Source organism: Parasteatoda tepidariorum, chromosome 6 (assembly GCF_982258835.1).
Source record: "Parasteatoda tepidariorum strain Cologne lab strain chromosome 6, Ptep-v5.0, whole genome shotgun sequence".
NCBI lineage: Eukaryota > Metazoa > Arthropoda > Arachnida > Araneae > Theridiidae > Parasteatoda > Parasteatoda tepidariorum.
Window position 1 is genome coordinate 8,318,973 of NC_141760.1, and position 23,525 is coordinate 8,342,497.

Genomic DNA, 23,525 nt, shown 5'->3' on the forward strand with positions numbered 1-23,525 from the left:
CATTTCAGGTAATAAAACCATAATTCTGGTAAATAAACCCAAACTTTTGGTAATTTTTGGTAACTCCATCCATTTGGTAATTTTTCCACTCATATAGAAAAGATTTACTGAAGATGCTGGCTTTCATAATTATTTTTCTTATTGATATTTGTAAAAAACACGAAACTGAAAAGTAAATTTTACAGAATAAATGGTTTATATGCAATGCTCTAAGATAGAATAACAAAATTAGCAAATTTTATCACATTTTCCAAAGTTTATCACACATTAAAAAACAATATTTTATTAATTTGTCAAGATTCATTACCAAAGCTCTTCGGTAAACACTACCGAAACTTCGGTAAAAGCTACCGTTTTTACATAGAGCCAGAAATTCATTAAGTTTTACCATATTGTTGGTAACATTATACTCTGCAGTAGTTATGTATTAAATTTTTTGTCGAAATTGTTTACTCACAGAAAATCTTAACCAATCTTTTATCTGTGACTATGGGGTTTTTTCTTGATGCTCACCAGAGGGTTTTGTAGTTATTTAGCTCAATTTCAATAATGAATTAAATTTATCTAAAATCATCTGTGTGGTGTTTTTGTGTTCTGCTAAAATTGCTAATTTTAATAACTATACTGACTGCTAGCTGTTCTGCTGATTTTGATAGCTATATTGACAATGGTTAGTTTTTTACTCAGTATTCCTCTATTGCTAGTATTGCTAAGACGTCGATAGAGCTTGTCTTATTTTAGCTACACGATTGGTTTTATATGGGTTATTGCGGGTGTTTATTTGGTATTCTCTGTGAAAATTCAATTGCTTCTTTGATATATAAGTGAAGTAAGAGCCCACAACACAACAATACAACATAACAAAAAAGCACAAGTAAATATATTCACTTGAAAAAATATTCCCTGGCTTTGTCGTATTTTGTCTCTTCTGAACGTAATTCATTTCCGAATAAATGTTTGTATACATTTCCTTCATAAAATCTTAGAATAAACGACAAAAAAAACGTTACCGAAAATTAAATTAGTTTTGAAATGAAAATGCTACGTTTAACTTAAATTTTTCAACGATAGCAAAAAATAATTATTAAAAATTATTTAATAATGTCCACAGATTTCATAGAAGCATTCATAAAATAAATTCTTAAAAAAGGTGAAATATAAAAATACTTACCTGATATTGTTTATCTGTCTGATGTTCTTTTTTCCAATTATTATTTGGTTAGATAATCTGGAAAATAAACAATATATGCAATTCCCATTTTAAGAAGTTAATTTTAAAAAACTACAGAAATGTTTCATATTTCGTTCACCGACAGTTTTCAGAAAAACTAATTTAACTTTTTCCGTTAAACCAAAATACAATACGAAACGCTGCATATGTCCTTATTCATATGAGTTTTTTTTTATTCGGAAAGTAACCGATTGTTTCAAAAAAACTATTACTTCAGTTTGAAAAATATTAATTCATCAGAGGATTTCATTTCATTTCAAATTCAAAAATTATTCGAAGAAAATACCAATTTCGAAGCTGATTAAAGTACGGTGTCGAATTCTTTGGAAAACTAAAATATTTTTTGGCGGTATTTCGAATATTACTTTTTTTATTGAACTTAAAATTCATATTTACTCAAGAGGAAAGACAAATATTAATCTAAATGGATAGACGGTGGAGAATTTTGCAGTCGCACCCCTTGGAAAAGAATATAAACGTTGTCACAAATAAAAAACAATATTTCATGGAATGATTTCTATTGATGTTTTATTGTTTTAAAGATAATGTTCAACATTTTATTTTCTAATAGTAGATTTTTAAATTTTAATGCGTTTGTTTTATAATTATTAATTAGTATTTGCATGCTAATACAGATATTTAAAATTAATTAAAATTAAATTATTGCTTAATTCAAGCAAAACTTGTTAAACAATATTTTTCTAAACAGTTAGATAAAATATGTTATAATTATATTCAGTAATACAATTTGAGTATTTCATGGAAAATGTTGTTTATGTGATGGAAAAAAAATAATTAAATTTTTCAGATATTTATCCACATTATTAAAATTATACACTGAATAAGGTTGAGTCATTGCATGCATATATATGTTTATAATATTTTTATAATATTTTTAAATATTATTAAAATTATATGTTTTATAATATTTTTAAATTTTTAGAATTAGTTAATTTGAAATCGCAAATTAACTTATAAAATATAAAGTATTTTAAAATTCACACATTGTTGGGGTCATTTTTGTCTTCAACATAAACTAACTTGAAAATTTAAGAAAAAGGAAACATAGGGTCTTAATAAAAATTAAACTTCTCACGGAAACGTAGCGTAAACTTTTGCAATTTATACAAAATGGCGCAGAATATTTTGGTTACTAATTTCCTTAACTTAAAACGTAATCTCTCACTAATAAATGTTCGAAAAAATATAGTTAGAAAACATGGTGATCAATAAGTTCTTATTCACTTTCAGATTTTTATTACAATAATATAACACAAGCCATGCAAGGAATCTTTGCATTAAAGTTACAATCATTAAGTATCTTTGCAATAAATGCTTTGAAATAATACAGCTTTTTACTTTCTGAAGGAGCTTAAGTCTCATTTCCAATCCACCACATGCGGTACGTACGGCTTCCATCGGCTTTTTCCACAATATCACTTGAATTTGCTCAGCTTGGCGATTTTATAGTTATTAAATTGGGAGAGCATAAGAAAATAATCAAGCGAGTTTTAATGAATTTTGAAGATCTGGGGAGTTGGGAGGCCGTTCATTCTTCGATAAAAAGTCAGGTAAATGTTTGCTGCAGCGCTCCTGAACCACACGTGCGGGGAGAGAAGGAGCACCATCTTGTTGGAAGCAGAAATATTCCCCCGCCATACATACTTTGGACTCTTGGGAGTAAATCTTTTTCCAAAACCTCAATTTTATAATATTGGAAATTGATTTTTATTCTTTTTTCAAGGAAAACTAACGGAAGTTTGCCTCTTTTTGAAATAGCCTACCAAAGCAACGCAGGCGATTTTGACACAGCATTTTGATAACGCGGAACATAATGTTGCCTCCCGGGGAAGCTATCCATAGAAATTGACAAAATTCCATCATTTTAGGGGTTGAGTTTCAGCTGTAAATTAAATAGTTTGTCGTCCGGAAAGACAAATTCATCCTCCTATGAAAGAATTGTTTCCACCTTTTGCTTCTTTATCTTAGCAAACTCTGAAAAACTTATATGTATTACAACATATAAGCTTACAATAGCTTAACTAAGACTGCATTTTGTGCAAGGAATTGGGACTACATTAACACTAATATAGATATTTATCGAGCTCCGAAAGTTGTAGGGATACGTTTTGGTCACGGTGTAAGTGTGATATGATTTCATTAATTTTAAAATTCCTTTTTTCGATACAGATTTTAATTCTTCTCTTATTTATTTATTTTTATTGAGTCTTACATGCTATATTCATCAGGTAAATGTTTTTTTCAAGTGCAGATGGTAATTTTTCAAATTCAGGTAATTTTTCATTTCATTACGATTAATATATTGACAGTATATTCGGACATAAACTACAATAATTATATATGTTGTTAACAAAATGTTGTTTGTTTGTGTAAAACTTATTCCTTTAAACAATGAACAATGATTGATAGGAAGGCATTACTGGGGTCGGTAAACGGAGACTATCAGTATGTTAAAAAAATTAAAAGAAAAAATGTTAGGAGATAAATTGAAGTAATGTCCCCTTAAATTGAAGTAAAAAAGACTGAATAACGATCAAAACTATATATATTACATTCAAATTAATATTTTTTTGAAGGGGGATAGAAAAAAAAATGATATGCGCATTTATATTTTTAAAAAAAACTTTTGTTATTATGATCATTTCAAAAAAAAAAAGGAAAAACATACATCCAATTGTAATTGCTTGCATTTCCAAAAGTTAAAAGTCAACAATACTTTTGAAAAGTTTGTAGAAATTCAAGTGAATTTAAAATATACTTTAATTGAAAGCAGACATTGGAACTACTATAATTTATTTGCTTTATTTGTTCTTAGAGATTTCCTTATTCTTTGTTGTTCTACAGTTCTTATGTAATAGATTTTTGACTTGATTGCTTTTCTAAATATTTTGCATTGTTTCGCTTTTGTGTTGTACAGTACACGTATTTCATAATAAATGGAAACTTAAATTCGAAAAGACATAGACATAAATTTTAAACAAATGTTATTTATGGATGAAGGAGAATAGTATATTCAATAATTTAAAAAGCTTGCTTTAAATAAAAAGTTTATCGAAAATAACTAAATTTGGAATTTTAAATCTATGCTTTAAGTTTATAAATTTAATTTTTAACATAAATTTTTGAATGCTTACGTATACTTGTATCACAAATATAGACATTTAAAAATAGGAAAAAACTGTTCCTTCATTGGATTGAAATATAAAAAATATTGGGAAAAGATAGATCAGTTTTCTTTCAAGGTTTACACAAAGGATATAAGTTAATTATTCATAAAAGATGCATGCTTATGCCACGATAAGACTGTTTAGACATTGTTGGTTTTTAGTCATTCATGACTTCTTTTTAATTTAAATGATTCAAGTAGACTTATCGCTTTTTTTAAATAAAAAGAATAATTGGAATATACTTATTATAATCCAAAAATAATTTGAATTTATCTATTGTTTTAGGAAACAAAAATTTGAATCGGAGTACTGTTTAAAAAAATAATTTAAGTCTGTTTATTTTTTTTTAAAAAGGAAGTAGGAATTAAGATTTCATTATTGTTTTAAAAAAGAAGAATATGAATCCATTCTTAAAAAAAAATTCAAATCTTTATTATTGTTTAGCAAGTACAATGTCTCTAATCTTTGTATTATTTAAAAAATACAATAGTTCGAATCTAAAGAAACCAATAATTCAAATCTATGTACTTAAAAACAATGTAATTCAATTCTATTTATTCCTTAAGCAGTAATTCAAAGCAATTTCAATTTTTTCAAAAAACAATAATTTATGCTTACTTATTCTTTCAAAAATTAAACAATTCATATTTAGTTAATAATTAAAAAAATATAAATCAAATGTACTTATTGTTATGAAAAAAGAAATATTAAAATCTACTAATTGTTTAAAAAATAATTCAAATTTGCTTACTGTTACTTTTTAAAAAAAGCTATAAAAATTAATTTTAATAATATTTTGATCTTCACTTTTTGCAGCAAGATCAATCAACTTGGCTTTATTGATTTTGGCTTAAAACATGATTCGTATAAGAAATACATTATACTAGGAAATAGTTATAATTTTCTTAAATGTATTTATAAGAAATACATTTAAGAAATATATAACTATTTCCTAGTGAATTTCTAATTGCAAATATAGCAAAATATTGCTTCCAAATTATCGTTTTATCATTTATTTTATCCGAATGTTATTTATTTATCAGTCTGTCTGATGGAATTCCCCGAGGAAATAAAACATAATTGGCAACAGAAATTGTGTAGCTTCAAAAGGATTATCTTCTATCAGGTCAAACAGATTTAGGGAAATATTTGAACAAGAGTTAATGCAGAGTCATTTTATCAGCTTAAGAGAAAGAATAAAAATTTGGACTACTTTTTCCCATCTCAACTTATTAACAAAGAAGCAAGAGAGATCAAATAAAGAATATATCTATGTGCATGTTAGAGGAAAACAATGAAGACATTAATAAATTAAATTGTTTATACGTTTGTAAGAGTGCGTCAATAATCGAGATAACTATTCAAACTAAAGAGGTGAATGCTTCTTATTGAATTGCTAAGATGTCTCCAGCGAAAATGAGGAACCACTAGCCAACAGATGGTACTGTCAACACCTGTGTAGAAGGAGGAAAACGGGAAAATCTCATACAAATGGATTGTTTTTTTTTTCGGGAATTGCTTAAAGAATATGGTTGCAATTGTTGAGGAATGATCTTTATTTTTTGGTTCATATATCTTTTCTCATTTTTAATTAAATGATTAGTCCTTATATATTGATTAAGAAGTAAGCTATCCCATTTGATTTCAATTTAAAAAATGGGAAAAAATAGTAAAAAATCACAAATGGTAAAGTTTTTATTAAAACCTAAACTCATTTTGTTTTCATATTGGTACACCTTCATCAAAAAGATCGACGACAGGGACGGTTTTACGTACCATCTTTTAAAGAATGTTTAAAAAAAATCGATGTTTTCGAAATATTTGAATAATGTGGTATAGTAGTAAGATCATAAACAGTAGAGAGATGAAACTCAAGCAAAAATTCACGTCAAAGCACGAAATACGTTTATGTTTAGTATGATTCAAGGAGAAATCGAACCTATGGCCTTTTATTCAACAATATTTTGCGATAGATAAGGGAAGGAGTTCTTGATTTTTGCTTTTTTTTAAAATAAAATTTTTATAATTTGTGACTTTTAAACGTTGTTTAGTTAAATTTAATATTAACACAAATAATTACTCTCATAATTTCATCTTATTTGAAAAGTGATAAGAAAAAGAATTTTTTGATATTTTAAAAGCGATTACGCTTTGAATTTCCTCATGGGAAACACTGTACTGCAAAAATAATTTCTGAACATTTACAATCATTATGTCTGTAATTCTCAAAAAATGACTTTTATCACCAGTACTGGCGATGCAAATATTCACAAATCGTTATGTGCCGTAAAGAGTTGACTCCGATAGTTGACAGCTGACTAAATTTTGATTTTACAACTACAAGTGTTTAACTCCGTAGTCATGTATCTTTGAACCTAATACAGAAGACTAGAGAACTCCTAGATCAAGTATTGGGAGACATATTATATCTCGTGACAGACAGAGCGGAAGTTCGTGCACCAGGGTTGACGTCACGATAATTTATCTACTCTCTTCAACCCATGAAGAATTTGCAGTGTCCTGCACACCCCAGTTTGTGACCATGAGCTATTAGAATGCGATACACCCATTCACGCATAGATGGCAGCACCATAAAGGTGTTAAACTATATTCAGATTTCTGTTAATTTTTTTTAAGATTTTGAAACCATGCAGGTTATAAAGGGTAAAAAAACTGTTTAGATTTGTATTTAGGATTTTTAACCATACTAGTCGAAAACGGTTTCAAAATCCTAAAGGCTAAAAATGAATGGTAAAGTGAAAAATGGTTAATAGGATGGACAGACCACTGCAGGTAATTTTACCATAATTTTAGAATGAAAGTTTAAACTTCGTGATTTAGTTTCCTATATAATTTACTTTAGAAGCTGAATAGCACAGTAGATACTATTTTTATTGTAATATTTACCTCAAACATTTTCAGGACAGAAAATAAGCTAAATATGAAAGGCATTGGAATTCTGTTGGTGACAAGTAAAATAAATAAAGCGCATGAGAGATAAATCTTCAAAAGCCAGATTATGTTATATGATCCTGCATTGTTTCTTGGATGGCATAAAAATTGGCAGTATTATGCAAAAATAGAAAAAAAAATGATGCACAGATACTTGAGTTGGTTTGATCAACAATTTCTGATATTTTTCAATAATTGTAATGCGGTAAGTGTGAAGTTGTTGCATCACGCTTGCGTCAAAACTTCTACAGCATAACTGTACTAATTTAAATTTATAGGTTTTCGTCTGAAATGGAAACTTTCTCGTTCAAAGTAATTTAGTTTTCTCAGTTTTTATTTATTTACACCTCGTTGACAAATTCTTAATTGATGGATCGATTTTTTTTTATGTCGATTTTACTTTGCTTAACTGCAACCTACAGAAAGTTACCTGACTCCGACGGATCTGCTTCGCGTCATTTGATGAACATTTGGTTCGAATGGTGATGACTCTGTTTTGAGCGCTTCCTTTTTTTCTTCTTTTTAATTTGAAGGCCTCCGTCTACCCTCTATGTGTTTGAAATTTCAATATAAGTTCTAGGCGAAGTGTAGTCGTACTTATGTAAGATTTGCATAATCATCTGCGTTTTTATCATAAGCAGAGAAATTAATTCGATTTGAGACATAATTAAAATCCCGTTCGGGGTAGCTTGGTTGATAGGGCTTTGGCCCTCATTCAAAGGAGTCATGAGTTCGATCCCCACGGATGGAACTCTCCCCGTGTTGAGAATGGGGCCCGTTATCGGGCCATATTTATATTTAATTTACTTATAGCCATATAACATAAACAAAACATAGTATGGAGCGATACAATATATAAAATATTTTCTGAGTATATTTTTTCTAACGGGTTCATTACAATTGCATTTACGTTCTCATTTAAAATATTAAAATTAAGATATATTCAATCTTTTTATTTTCTATAGCTAAAAATATACTATAATTTGAGTTTTTTTAAAATTATTTCTAAATATTTAAGTATTATAAGTTTATTTATCTATCAACAATGAATTTTACTATTTTTTATAATGTATGAATATATCAATCAATAAGCTAAATTTGTTTCGATTATATTTGTCATTACTAACGAAGTATTCTCTTCATAATCCAATTGTAAATGCCGGAAAAATGAAACATTAAAGAAAACGCTTTCATAAAAGTTTTGCACGTGTCGTCATATTTCTTTTTACATAGTTTTTTTTTAACATTTTAATCATTTATACTATCATTGCCTTTTACTTCGCAAATTGCAACATTTTTAAAGTCTTCGTTAGTTTTTTACAACAAGATGTAAAACAATTCAGAATGTTAGTATCATTATAACATTATAATACTGAAAAAAAAATTCGATATAAAATTCCAAAACTTTTTGCTAAGTTACCTTATAACAATTAAATTATCCGGTGTGTCATTCGCCAATCTTGCAAAATTTATAAAAAATTGCTTTTTAAGGTTCTAAAATCATATATAAAATAATTTATTTTCATATTTCGAAGTAATTATCAAATTATAAATGATCAAAAATTACTATTTTTACCTTGAATGCTTGGCCAAGTTCAATTCATGCCGCACACGAAGAGCATATTGGGCCATAAAACATTATTTTAATTTAAGGCTTTCTTCTTTTAATAAAAATTTTTTCCTTTCAAATAACTAAATTTGAAATATTTTATTATACAATTGTATTGTAAAATTGAATAAATAAATAAATTGTATTATAAAATTGAATGAATAAATAAATTGTATTATAAAATTGAATAAATATATAAAATTGAACAAATATATAAATTGTATCATAAAATTGAATAAATAAATGACTAATTGCATGATAAAACTGAATTAAAATTATATTGTTTTAAGTAATAGATAAAAAATTGTACATTTTTCGAGAGTTTTTTTTTTATTATAACAGTTTATTACCTGAATTAAAATTCTACTCGGAATTGTTTGAAATTATTTTTCTATTTAACTGTTTTGAAAGTATTTTACCCAACTGTATTAATCATCACGCATATGGCGAAATTTCAACGAAGAGATTTTAATTGTTTTATCCCAAACTTACATTTTCAAACATTTATGTACCTGAAACAAATGCTACACTGACAAAACATTTCATATAAAATATTTTATAACCAAAATATATATAAATATATATTATTTCGAAAATAAGAAAACTCGCTTGTTACTATTAAGTTCGTTTTCTTTTAAGTAATCCATACAAAAAATTTAATTTTTAATAATTTTAGGCTAATTTAATCAAAAAGCTAAATAATTTACTTCAAAATCTTATACTAATTTAAGTTTAAAAAAGAAATAATATCACCACATCATAGTTCTTCTTTTATTTTTAAATATCGTGTACTCTTAACAAACATTCATAACCATTTTCATGTCATTAAGACATATTGCTAATTGTTCCAGATATTTGTGATACAGCTGCTTCCTTTTTTATCTTTAAAATGAAGAATTGCTGGAACAAAAGGTCTCTGTTTTGCAGCAGATGAAACGTTAATTTGTTGTTAAGGGGGATATAAATAGGTTTTTCTTTGATCGAGAAGATAATTATATTTATTTCATTTTTGTCCTTTGACATTTTAACGATTGCATTGTTACTCGCTTTAAGCATTCGAGTATTTGAAAGAATCACTTATTATATTATATTATTTATTAGATATTGAAATTAAATATTTTTTGCGAGACAGTTTTCAATTTTGCAGGAATTATAATATTTTATTCATAAAATTTTTTAAAAACATTTTTTAAATATATTCATAAGCATTATTTTGGTGATCATTATCAACCAAATGTTTTTTTTTGTCGTAATGTCAGGCTGAAATTAATGATAATTTCGATTTCAAATCAATCAAAATTTCTGTTAAACTGTGGTTTCTAACCCCCCCCCCCAGGCCTGCTGGTGATCAAATAGTACCGGGCTGCCTAAGGAACATTAATTTTTTTTATTATATTATTTTTTTAATTAGTAGCTAATGTGTTACTGATTTATTCTATATGTTACTGAGAGGTTTACCGGTAAGTGAGAGACGTTAATTTTAGGAGTACCAATAACGCGCATTTATTTGTATTTCGATTTAAATATATATATATATATATATATATATATATATATATATATATATATATATATATATATATATATATATATATATATATATATATATATATATATATATATATATATATATATATATATATATATATATATATATATATATATATATAAAACCGGTGAACGTTTATTTATTGCCTTTTTTTATTGTGAACCTTATGCTGCATTCGTATTAAGCAGTTTTTAACGACTAAACTTGACAAACTTATAAGTAGTTAATTGATGCCAAAATCACAATTTTTGTTGTTACCTAAAATGTCAATGAATCAAATTGAAAATTATTTTGAACTGAAATAGTATACTTTTACCATCGTAATTACAAATCTTTTGAAAATTCGCATAAAAAATTATAATTGAAAAATAAAACAAACTTTTTGAAAGTTTATTTTTGAATTGGACAAGAAAATAAAAAACTACACAGTATAAAATTCTAAATCAAATTACAGTAAAATGTACCGGCAATCAGGGTACATATACGTTTTACCGTAAAATACATTTTTACCAGAACACGTTGCGGAACAAAAAATCAGGTATACCGTAATTTTTACAGTAATGCTTAATGTAAATCATTGAATCATTCTTATTAAAGAAATATTGCTGCGAAAATTGACGTAAAATCATTAAATCATTCTTATTAAATAAATAGTAATGTAAAAATTACGGTGTACTTGATTTTTTGTACATTACTAATTAACGTAAAATCATTGAATCATTCTTATTAAGTAAATATTACTGTAAAAATTATCGCATACTATTTTACGCGGAAATGAGATTTTATGGTAAAATGGATAGTGCCGGTACTTGATACCGTTGTTGTTGTTACTAATGCTATTTGCTATTTGCCCACTAAGGAAATACAAGCAAATTTTTAAGGTGGAAAGTGCATTTCTTGTTTTTTGGTGGAGCCATCTATAACAAAGTATAATACTTTAGCCACACACACACACGTCACAACCCGTTTTGAAGGGGGATCCATTCATACTTCATTCGATCAGTCATAATTCATAATTTTAAAATGAATCAGAGAGCGATCAATCTTCAATCCAGTGCTGATTTGTTATAAGAACTTGGACGGCTTTATGACCCCAGCATAATTAACGCGTATTTTATTACGTCATTTGATCCTTTAATTTTGATTTAATTTGATGGTAAAAAAATCCTTCATAGTTGTTCTTAAAAAAAATAATAAATGAAAAAAACGGCTGCGAAGTGAATTATAACACTAATCACGATAGTTTGGATACTTTATTTCAGAAGAATTTTTTGAAATGAAAAATAATCACCCCGAATCATTTTTTTTCCTAAGAGAAGAAAAGGTTAACTTATTACATAAATATATATACTCTAGTATAAGTTCTATTAAAGAACTTTCAGTTCCGAAACATAAAGAATGGGATGCACACAAAATGGAGAAAGACCCAGATAAAAATTACGAGAAGAAAATGAAACTGATTATGGGCAATAAGTTTGAATATAAAAAATATATTTAACGAAAAATGGGAAATAAAAAAAGGTTTTCAGGGTCTGACAGGAGAACCATGGTCTTGCAAAATATATAGAAATTTAAAGAAATCATTTTTCCGTTTTGAGATTATATTTTCTTTTCATAAATTAGGTTCCTCACTCTGCCAAATTCCTCCAATTTACTCTTTTATTTCTCTTTAGCTTAAGGGGTTTCGGTACATCCCCATTTTCTAGTTGTAACTTCGTTGCAATTTTTTCTTTTGAACCTCTCAGTGTCCATTCTGCGTTACCATACTAAAAATTAGTCATTCGTTTCGTCCCTTGAGCGATTTAAGGATGCTACACATCCTTAAGAAAATACGATAGGTGAACTGTGCAACAGTTGCTTTAGCTAAAGATCTCGAATTCGTCTCAAGTGACTGTTAAGGTATCCGACTAATTGCGACATTTTTTTAAAAAATATTAATATAAAATGCAAAAGAAAACTAGCTTCATTGTTTTATTATTTGTAAAAATTTATAAAACTAGCAAAAGAAAAATATTAATATTATTATTATTATTTAAATAGCCATTTTTAGGTAAAAATAAAGTTTTTTTTTACTTCTGCGCAAAACACTATAAAAAATCTCCTGAAGCAAAAAGTCCTTTGAGTGCTTTATTTATAAGGCTATTAGCTATGTTTTGAACTATTATCTGAATTATTATCAAGTGCATATACTTCTGAGCTAGTGTTCGATGCAGTTAAAAGCTAATTTTTAAAAATTTCATCTCTTGTAAAAAATAAAATTCTTCTTTTTTCCCTTTGTCTGCAGTTCAAAGCATACGTGGTACAATCATAAACACCCATGAAAAATTATATGCAATTATTTTGAAAAAAAAACATCAGATATCGTGTTTTAGGGAGTATAAAATGCGAGAAAATCTGATTCTGATATAAACACGTTTAAAGTCTTAAAATAATTAATCTATCCACTGTTATCACCTTGTACAAAAACTGCTATAGCTTTGTAAGTAATTAGAGTACAAGCAAAACTAAAGTACTTTTAGAAAACTAAGAGTGCAAGAATTTTAAATTTATAATAAACTCAAACTCAAAAATTCATTTGTCTGGATAAAAAGAGCTAGTCGAAGAGTCATCTTTAATAAATCATCTTTAATAAGTTTAATAAAGTTTGAGTGCATAATTTTAACTCAAACTTGAGTGAATTTCAATTACTTTTGATTTTTAACTCGAACTTGAGTGAATTTCCTTTATTTTTAAATACAAAAATTTAGAGATTTTTTCACTATTCGTAAGAAAAAAAAATTACAGTTTTTTATTAACAATTGTCCAAAGGGTTTTTCCTTTCAAATAGATATACGACTAGTAATTAAAAAAGACTTCATTAGTACGTTAATTCGTACTTGAGAGTTAGTTCTTATGAGTTAGTTCTCTTAGTTTTTGAGAACGTAACTTTGATAGTTCTTCTACATTCCCCTTCATTTGGATCTAACTAAAGTATCGATTAAATATCTGCACCTCGATTCAGATTACACGCAAAATAACTATTTGACAGAGGCGCATTTAACTCAATTGAGTTTAAAAAAATTCACTCTTTTTTGAGAAAGAGAATTAACTCATTCAAAGAGTATATAGATGTAATGTATTTTTGTCTTCTACTTCATGCTATTTATTTGACTCGAAATGGTTTTATTTATTTTTTATGCATTAATCATACGTATATATATACATTTTGTCCTGATGTTGCCAACACACGAATTGAAACAGAAATAAAACTTCATGTGTTAATGAGATATAGACAATAGTAATAAAACGTTAACAGTTTTTTTTTAAAGTAATAATAGCTGAAAATAAAGCATATAATTATCATTCATCATATAATGTATAAGCTTTTGAATTTATTTCTAGATATGTGAAAGAGAAAAAAAGGAATTTATTTTCGTAAAACGAATATTTCATTTTATCATTTCTTCCCGTTTGACAGCTTGAAAAAGACACTTTAAATAAACTGAGGCCACAAAAATGTTGCCTCTCTAAAAATAATTAGTATTCACGAACATTTTCTGAGAATTTTTCATTTTTTTAAATAAATATTTCAAGTTTTTTTTCTCTTGAAAATACTTTCCGAACGGAAAAAGGTTAAAATAATTATGACTTTATTTATAGGATGCATAATCAATTAGAGTTATATTGAATGATTGATGATCTTCGTCAAAACTATTTTTATTGATTATAAATGGCTGCTTTCAAAACTGTGAACTAAAATCATTAACAAGGTTGAAAACTTCTAACAGTTTTGATTATCGAGTTGAAGGAAAATTTGTTTGGAGGTGGGGGTTGCTTAGAAACGGGCGACAGAAATTTTAAGCAAAGTTTCCTCCGACACGATACTTTTTTTTCCACGTAATAAATTAAAAACTATCAACGATACGTCCTGAATGATTTAATATACGTTGAAAGCATTCTTGAAAAAATCATAAGCTGTAAAGAAGGATCATTAATTTTGCACAGATAAATAATTAATTTTATTGAGAGTTACTTTTTATATACATTAAGCTCCGATTTTGTTTCCTTCTTTACAAAGTGTATCATATTTTTGAAAATTAAATTTTGTATGATAATAGTAAATGGCGGAATACTTCAAATAACGTAAATACGTTTTTTTGTTTTGTTATTATACAGGATAACCCAAGTCAAAATTCTTGACGATCCCATTAAAACATTTTGATGGTTTATGTTAGTTTAAGAGCGATTCATGAGATGGTTTAACATCATTTGGACACCATCATCAAAAATTTTCTATTATGGGTTCATGATTTTTCACATGCAAAAAGACTTCCATCATTCTATGGTGTAAAATGCTACTTTAATACTATGATGGTTAACCATCAAGAGAAGTTTGATTCTCATTTACCAACTATCCATGACGATGGTCCATGATGGTTCCAACTATACATTCCCACGATGGTTTAATGGGAATTCTTATTGATTCTCAGGAATATACAATCAAAACAACATGGTTTTTCATATTGGATCATCATAATTCCTGCATTGGGGTGATGGTTACTTATGCAAAAATATAATGGTTTATGATGGAATTATTGATGGTTACCATCAAGATTGTGTTGGTACATGAATGGAAAATCATCAAACAAATCCACTTGGGAAGTCAAATAAATGCCCCAATTTCATAGGTGTATCATGGAATATGCGATATAGTAGAATTTCAAAAGTTCTAAAAATATCTCCTTTTTTTTCTACAAAATAAATCCCCATTTCACGCTTAGTCAAATGCACAGAATTGATTAAAAAATGCTTAAAATTATTTACAGCAAGGAAAATGTATACTCTCGCAGTTAAACTAAACTCATAGATATATTATGAAAGTTGATATTTTTTTAAACTTTAAAATTTTAATTTTTTTTTTAGAAAAGTAAACTTTTCGAAACAAACTGAGATCAAAATATACTTCTATTTCTGAAATTTTACTTTAATCAAATAAACATATAATTTAAGTACGTAACAAATTTTAAAGTTCTGGCTGAAATAGAACTGAAAATATCTGGCGCGGAGGAACAAAATACTCAATTTGATAAAAATTTAGTCTTAAGTTTGCGGATTGGCTGCATTCAGTGTACATGTGCTTATGAAAAAAAAATCCGCAACACTGAGATTTTTTGTATATTATAAAATCTAGAAATATTAAAAATTTTCAGGCTAGCAAAAGCATGAATAAAAAAAAACTAAACACATAAAAACTAAACACATAAAAAACTAAACGCATTAGAAGTAAAAGCACGAGACAATTTTTAAAACAACAGAGAGTTGTTGATTTTTCAGAAAATAGTTTTGGTTTTGATTTGATGTTTATTCTAACCTGTTACTGGTTTTTCTATAATTTTTTTGCAAGTTTATTACTAACCAATTACGGGTACTTAGATTTCGTTCCTGTATTTGTTGTTGTGAAATAAATGTTTTTTTTATAAAAAAAAAACTGTTTTTTTTTTATTATAGCTTGATACGCTGCAATATCAACAACATTTTGTTGCTTAATTATTCATAATAAATTTAACAACTGAGATTTACAAAATATAAAAATTTTGATATGAAACTTCCCTGATACCCCATACAATTTTATTAAAAAAACATTCCTCACAAGTGAAATCATTCAGTTTAAGCATTTAAAATAAAAACAAAACCTCCAATTGACGCATTACTTTTTTTTCATTACTTGTAATTAAAATTTTCAGACAGGGTTTTTCATTCTAGACTGCGTTTTTCATAGTTTTATTTTCAGTTAAATTTAAAAACAAAATTCCTGCATAAGACAAGCTTGCAGTTGTCTCACTGAGTTCCCAGATTAAAAAGCTTTTTAAAGATGCCGCTGTGTGTTTATTCTACCATTTTCACCGTAACACTTTGATGTATAGAAATTTCGTCCTCTGTTTAAGATCTGTGATTGTAGCTGATGTAGAAATATCGTCAAATATCATAATTTGATTTTCATTCATGGGTCGATTCTGAATCCTTGAGATACAATTTTCAATTACTTTATTTTGATTCACAGATTTACTTTATACAGCACCATCTATCGAAATATTTTTGATTCAAGCTAGGAGATTAAGCGGGAATAAATGCCCTACATATAAATTTGCTTTTCTTATTTTAAAACTTTAACCGTTTACTTTAAATATCCCTTAAGAAAATTTTCATGAAAACCCATAGGATTTCCCAATGGTGTTTTGAGTATGGTAAACTTTTACCATAGACCTGAAACAAATTTTCCCCATAGACTAATTTGACTCTTTTGCTCAACAACCATGACAACAGTGCCATCCATAAGCAAATTTAAACATAGAGGATAATAAACAAAGGCCATTGAATGGAAAACTCTCAACTCGAGAGGAAGAAGATCGCTGATACACAACCACCTGACATTATAACTTCAGCGTCAGCTGGTTGTTTATAAACAAAATGACGCGTTAACGTTTACAGCTGTAAGGCGTATTTTACTGTCGGCTTCTTTTCGTTAATAAAGGAAATCCTATTACAGAAGTCATTTGAAGCTCTTTCACTAGAATGATCATGCTAAAAGAATGATTATAATAAAGGGAAATAATCACTTCAATTTATGAGAAAAAATAATGATAATGTAAGAAAGCAAAAGACCCTTACCGGATAATTCAAGTCCTTGCAGCAAAAAGTAATCGGAAAACAATAAAAGTAATATTAGTCATTCAACAAATAAATTGGAATGGACTAATACTCTACTGTTCATGAACTCAAAATTCATGCTAGAATTTTTTAACTTAAAAAACCATCAGTCTTGTATAGGAAACCTAATACAGTGAAAATATATTGCCTGCTATTGACGTTGCATTGTGTAATATATATAACGGCGCTACTTAAAGATCGAATGTTCTAAAAAGAAATTCGAAAACCAATTCTAACGTTGGCATTTTCTAACACATTCTCTCAGGTCAAAGCGTCAATTTTCTTATCTTTTTCGATCTAACTCAGCAGTTTTACCTTTACAAAATCGAAAGAAATAACAAAAAATACTTTCTTTGGTTTTTCCTATTTTTGATGCGAAACCCAATAAGGCCCCCGACAGATTCAAAACAGATGGAGGCATTTTTATTCGCTTTGCCAACAACTGAGAAGAAGAAAAAAAAATATTTGACGTTAAAGTTGACAAAACAGGTAATGATATTAAGATTGCAAAAAAGGTGTCATAAAAAATATGTCAGTTGCATAAAAATTATTTTTGAAAACCATTAAATGTTTTTGAAATTTTGTTTATAATCTCTTAAGAGATTTTGTGACATTTTTATCTTTCTTAAGAAAAAATAAAACACCTTAGCTTTAAAATCTTATGCTCGGTTTAAACATTTCTTTCACAAAATGCAATGATTATTATTTTTGAAATTAAACTAATGAATGAAATTTTTTTGTTGAAATTATAGCAATTTTTTTCTTGTATATACTAAAAGCAATGCAACAGCAGATTTTAATATTTATTTGACATTTTTGAGGGCTATTATTCGCTATTCATTTTTCAGTGTAATGAAGCATTTTTAATTCACACATATTTAAGAAAGTTTTCTCAGTTAAGCAAAGGAGTTGTTTATAATGAAAAAAACAATAAAATTAATTAACTGTAAAAAAATTTAAAAAGTGAAATAGTATTATTATATGAGGTTTAAGAAAAGTGAGCATTTTTGATATTTTCCAGTTTTTATTAATCAAGATTCTAAAGCCTCAAAAGCAGCTCGTGATACTGGTGCTATGTATGTAGTGGATGCCAAAAATAAAAGAGCCGCTCGTAAATGATATTCTACGTTAAAAACAAAAGTTTAAACTCAGAAAAGAAAATCGCTCCAGTTTTTCAGAAAAAAAATTTGCGGGAATAATGGAATGCTCCCACATTTTAAACTTTGAAGCAAAAATTTTAAAAATTGGTGGTAACTTATTTATTAACTCAATACGTTTCGTCTTTTTTTCTTCGAATCTCTCCCTCTTAAATATTTAAATGTTCATAACGAAAGAGATAAGAAAATTTTTTCATATTTAGTATTTTTGATATCTCATGGTAACTTTGCATAATGGAATTCAAATTCAATGGGGATTAAAATTTTGGGTTGTTCCTTTCTTGAGAGATAGAATTTCAAAGTATCAGCCGACAAATTCTTGTTTAAAAAAAATAAATTGCAGCGGATTATTCCATGCAAGTGTTTACGAAAATCGAAACGTCTATAAGAACTATTTTAAAAGCAAAAAGCAATTAACCTATCATATATTTTATAATTAACCGAACATATTTCAGAAACTTCTCTGCTTTCTTCAAATAGACTATCAGGATGATGATCTCTCTAAAGTTTCAAAATTAAAAAAAATCATCAAGTCAGGAAATAGCTGATCTTATGATAGAAACGAAAATAGCAGGACATTTTATAAAGAGCTCCATTTATTTTATAACTGGAATTGAATGTCGATGTTTAAGCTAACTTTAGTAATTCTTTTATTTACATTTCATTTAGATTAAATAAAATCTAGATGCAGCATTTTACTCTGCATTAAACTGCGAAGCTGAAATGAAATAAAAATTTTGCTGGAATTTAAGTCTGAAAAATTGTCTCGACTCCAACTCCTTTCAGCTAAAATTTGGGTTCTACAATGTCAGAAAAAGAATGTATAACAATTTCAGACAAATAATTTTAACTGAGCAAACGAAACTAAAATGACAATTTTTAAAATTACAACCTATCAGAAATTTAGATTTTCATATTTTCAACGTGCTTGAGCCACAGTTTGACTGAGATATTGAGAAACAAAATGCCCAGATTCAAATACAAATTTTCACATTGTGAACGTTTTCTGGCCAGAATTTGACTGAAATATTGAGAAACAAATGCACAGAAATATTTTAAGATTGTTGAAAAATCGATATTTATAAAGGACTTATTTAAAAATTTTCTTTTGATTCATAAACTCTAAAACTAAATTCATTTAGCTAAGTTAAAAAATTAGCTAAAAAGGAAGGAATAGGGATATATATATACAATACAGTCCAGTCACATTAATGTGACCACCACCTACTTTCGACGTCAAAGTGAAATAACCAATCACAGAACACAGGTGGCAGCACATTACAGTGGAGTGTATATAAAGGATGTCCTAGGGCATCGGAGAGCGGACCAGACCAGAGGTAGTGGTTTTGTGATTGAGCTCCAGTGCTGAAATGTCTCCCTATCATAGATTCGGACGCGGAGGCAAACGTATGTTTAGAAAGCCACCTCCCAAACTAGATCATGACGAGATTAAAAAGACTTGCTTCATTTATGCCGATAAAAGAGCTTCTTCTGAAAACATCGATGACCTGATCAATAGTGCTACTACAAACAAGAAATACTTTTTGGATCAATTCAACAAAACCGGAGAAGATGACTACTACGAGAATCATATTAGATTGAGCTATACGCTCGATCGATATCTGGAAATCAAGGAGGAATCGACTGCAAAGGAAACAACTATGCCTGAGATAGCTGAAAAGACGCTACCATAGAGATTGAAACTTCCCAGCAGACCGAGCCCCCAACGACTCCAGTAGAACAGACGGAAATCCAAGCTCCAGACTCAGAATCAACATCTAGCATTTTGCCTGAGGAACAACATCAGAACTCCATGGAAATGGAAGCAACAGAAACTCCGGCTAACACCGAAAAGAAAAAGAAGAGAAAGAAAATGAAAATCAAAACTTGTGTCAACTCGGCGATGCAAGTAGACCCAGAATCGGATGGCGAAAGCAACTGCCCAGAACCAGTTATAGCTCCCGCTACCCCAGCGGCCCCAGTACCGGCGGAGAAAGAGGAAGAAACCGAAGCCCCGGTGGTTTTGGACCCTCCCACTCCAATTACATCTTCTAGTGACTCTTCATCGAGTAAAAAGCTCAAGACCCTTATCAGAGGATTAGATATAGATACCGATTCTCAGGAATTGGAAAAATATCTTATAGACTGTGGACTTTTACCAGAGAAGATAGTTCAACTCAAAAGGAGGAGTGGTCAGGAGCTTAGGCCCCTCCCACTTTTTCTGGTTATCCAATCAGAGAACAGCCCCACCAGAAATATTTTCAACATCAGCTCAGTTCTTGAAAAGCCTGTGAGAATAAAACGCTTCCGAGGAGGCAGATTTCGGATTCAGTGTTATCGGTGTCAACAATTAGGACATACGCAACGAAACTGCCCTGCATCCAACCCAGCCTGCATGAAATGCGCCGGTGAACATTTCTCGTACCAGTATACGAAGCCCAGGACTACACCAGCCACCTATGCCAACTGTAATGGTGAGCACCCAGCCTGTTTTACGGGCTGCGGTGCAAGACTCAGAATAGCACCGAAAACAAGAAAAGCCCGTCCCGTGAAAGCTACTGACAAAGCTACTACATTTTTGCAGCTCTTCAAGGAGATGAAAGAACTTCTGAAGGACGAGGAGCTTATTAATCTTCTTCATTCTTTACTTCCAGAGTCCCAAAACTGATTTTGGACTCACTTCTCCCAGAATTTTCTCTATCCTGACGTCACAGTTTACCTCTGTGATTCACTTTTATTCCATTTCTTATAGATACATATGACTTACTGTTTTACGACCTACCAGAATCGATGAATCAGTTGGTTGGCCCTTCGGGCCAAATACTGAGATTTTGCCCATATCCAGCATCCATCGGAGAGCGTTTCAATCAGTGGCGTAATGCAGAAACGAAGCGATTTATCCGACGTTCAAAAGGGCATGATTATTGGTTTTCGGGTCAAGGGTGGATGCATTTCGGAAACGGCTAATTTTGTGAACTGTTCGCGTGCCGCCTTGGTAAAAGTACACCGTACATATGAAAATGGCACTATCCAAAATCATCAGTGTGGCACATGTGGTGCACTATGGGCTATAGATGGCTACGGAGATGCATTCGGGTGAATAGACGTGCAACTGTTGAGCAACTGACCGCTCAAATGAACCAAGGGACTACCAAGAGTAAACCTAATTGACTCTCTTCCTTCACGTCTTGCAGCGGTCCGCTCTGCCAAAGGTGGTTATTCTGGCTTTTGACAGGTGGTCACATTAATGTGACTGGACTGTATATATATATATATATATATATATATATATATATATATATATATATATATATATATATATATATATATATATATATAAACACAAATTAACATGAAAAACATTAATAAAATAAAAAGACTAAATTGTAGAGAAACAGGAATGGTAAAAGCAATAGTCGTTATCAAGACACATCTATTGCTATAAATGCGATATTTCTGAGTAAAGAATAATTATCTAAGATAAAAATTATTCTTTATATGTGTCGATATCGTAAAAAACTTATAGTTGAAAAATAATGAAATAAAAAGTAATCAAACTTACCGGCTTGTAGCAAGATGCGGTTTTAGATTTAAAAGTATAATAAGTAAACAGTTAGTGAAATTAACGAAGAGGTAAATATTTGAAGGGGTGCTTATAGCTTGAATCGAATAAAATAAATAAAAAAATATATTTGATCGAAGTAGAAAAACATTTAAGTAAGTAAAATATTAGTGCTGCCATCTATGAGAAGAAATTAGTAAAAATTCGGAAATTAAATTATTAAAACCCAAAAATGGAGAAAAAAAACATTCATTTTGATCCTATCATTTATAGGGTAACTTATTTAAAAGTCATAGCCTGCACATTATACGGATAGAAAGCCGTTTATAGACTTTATCCTTCTTTCATACATCCTTACATAATTTTATAAGGAAAAAAAACATTCATTTTGATCCTATCATTTATAGGGTAACTTATTTAAAAGTCATAGCCTGCACATTATACGGATAGAAAGCCGTTTATAGACTTTATCCTTCTTTCATACATCCTTACATAATTTTATAAGGAAAAAAAAAACATTCATTTTTATCTTATCATTCATAGGGTAACTTATTTAAAAGTTAGAGCCTGCACATCATACGGCTAGAAAGTCGTTATTAGACTTTATCCTCCATATATATATATATATATATATATATATATATATATATATATATATATATATTTTATATATATATATATATATATATTTTATATATATATATATATATATATATAAGTTCAAAATGAAGAATAAAACAAAGAAAAATTATAGACATATGAAAAAAAGGGGTGGGAAATAACAAGTAAAAAAACAACAAAAAACATTTTATTAAAAAAAAAAAAAAAAAAAAAGTGAAATGTTAATTAAAAAACCGGAAAAAAAGCCGGAAAAAAAAAGATATAATCTTTTCTTCAGCCCACACAATTATATCCGCTGTTACTTATTGTTTTTCTTAACTTTCTTAGTGTTTTCTTGTATTTATTTATTTATTATATATATATATATATATATATATATATATATATATATATATATATATATATATATATATATATATATATATATATATATATATATATATATATATATATATATATATATATATCTTCAACACATGAAGAGTTTCTAGTGTCCTGCATACCCCAATTTGTGAGCCTAGGCCATTAGAGTATAATACTCTCATTCACACACAGATGGCAGTACCATAAAACTGCTGAACTATCTAAAATGTCTAGTTAAATATCTTTATTATATCTTTAAATATCAATATTTAAATATCTTTAAAAACCATAAAGGTAAAAAATTCCCTTTACAGGAAACTTCATGATTAATTGAGTGGACAAACGGCTGCTGGTTATTTCACCGTAATTTTAGGAAGAAAGTTCCAAAAGGGTCGAGTCGAGCTCTGAGGAAAGTCCGGAGTCAGATTCTCAACCACCGAATCCATAGCTCTGAATTAAACGCGTGATTTTCAAATTTTTTTAGGTTTCAAATATCTAAGGTCAAAAACATTTTTCTCATTTCTTCATTTCTTTAACAAGTAAATTTTAACGATTACGATTAAAATAATATTTTTTAGTTATAAATATACATTAAAGAAGCACAAA

At 28.5% G+C, this 23,525-nt stretch overlaps 1 protein-coding gene across 4 annotated transcripts in view; it reads right to left on the reverse strand.

Moving 5' to 3' along the window:
- LOC107449324 (uncharacterized) overlaps positions 1 to 23,525 on the reverse strand; it is a 235,323-nt gene that overhangs the window by 163,039 nt on the left and 48,759 nt on the right. For 3 of the 4 annotated variants that reach the window (XM_043048402.3, XM_071179029.2, XM_087165398.1), the window contains exon 2: positions 1,172 to 1,228. The exons of the other annotated variant lie outside the window; for it this stretch is intronic. The gene's annotated coding sequence lies outside the window, so the exon portion shown is untranslated. The remainder of the gene's footprint in view (positions 1 to 1,171; positions 1,229 to 23,525) is intronic. 4 annotated transcript variants of the gene reach the window in all.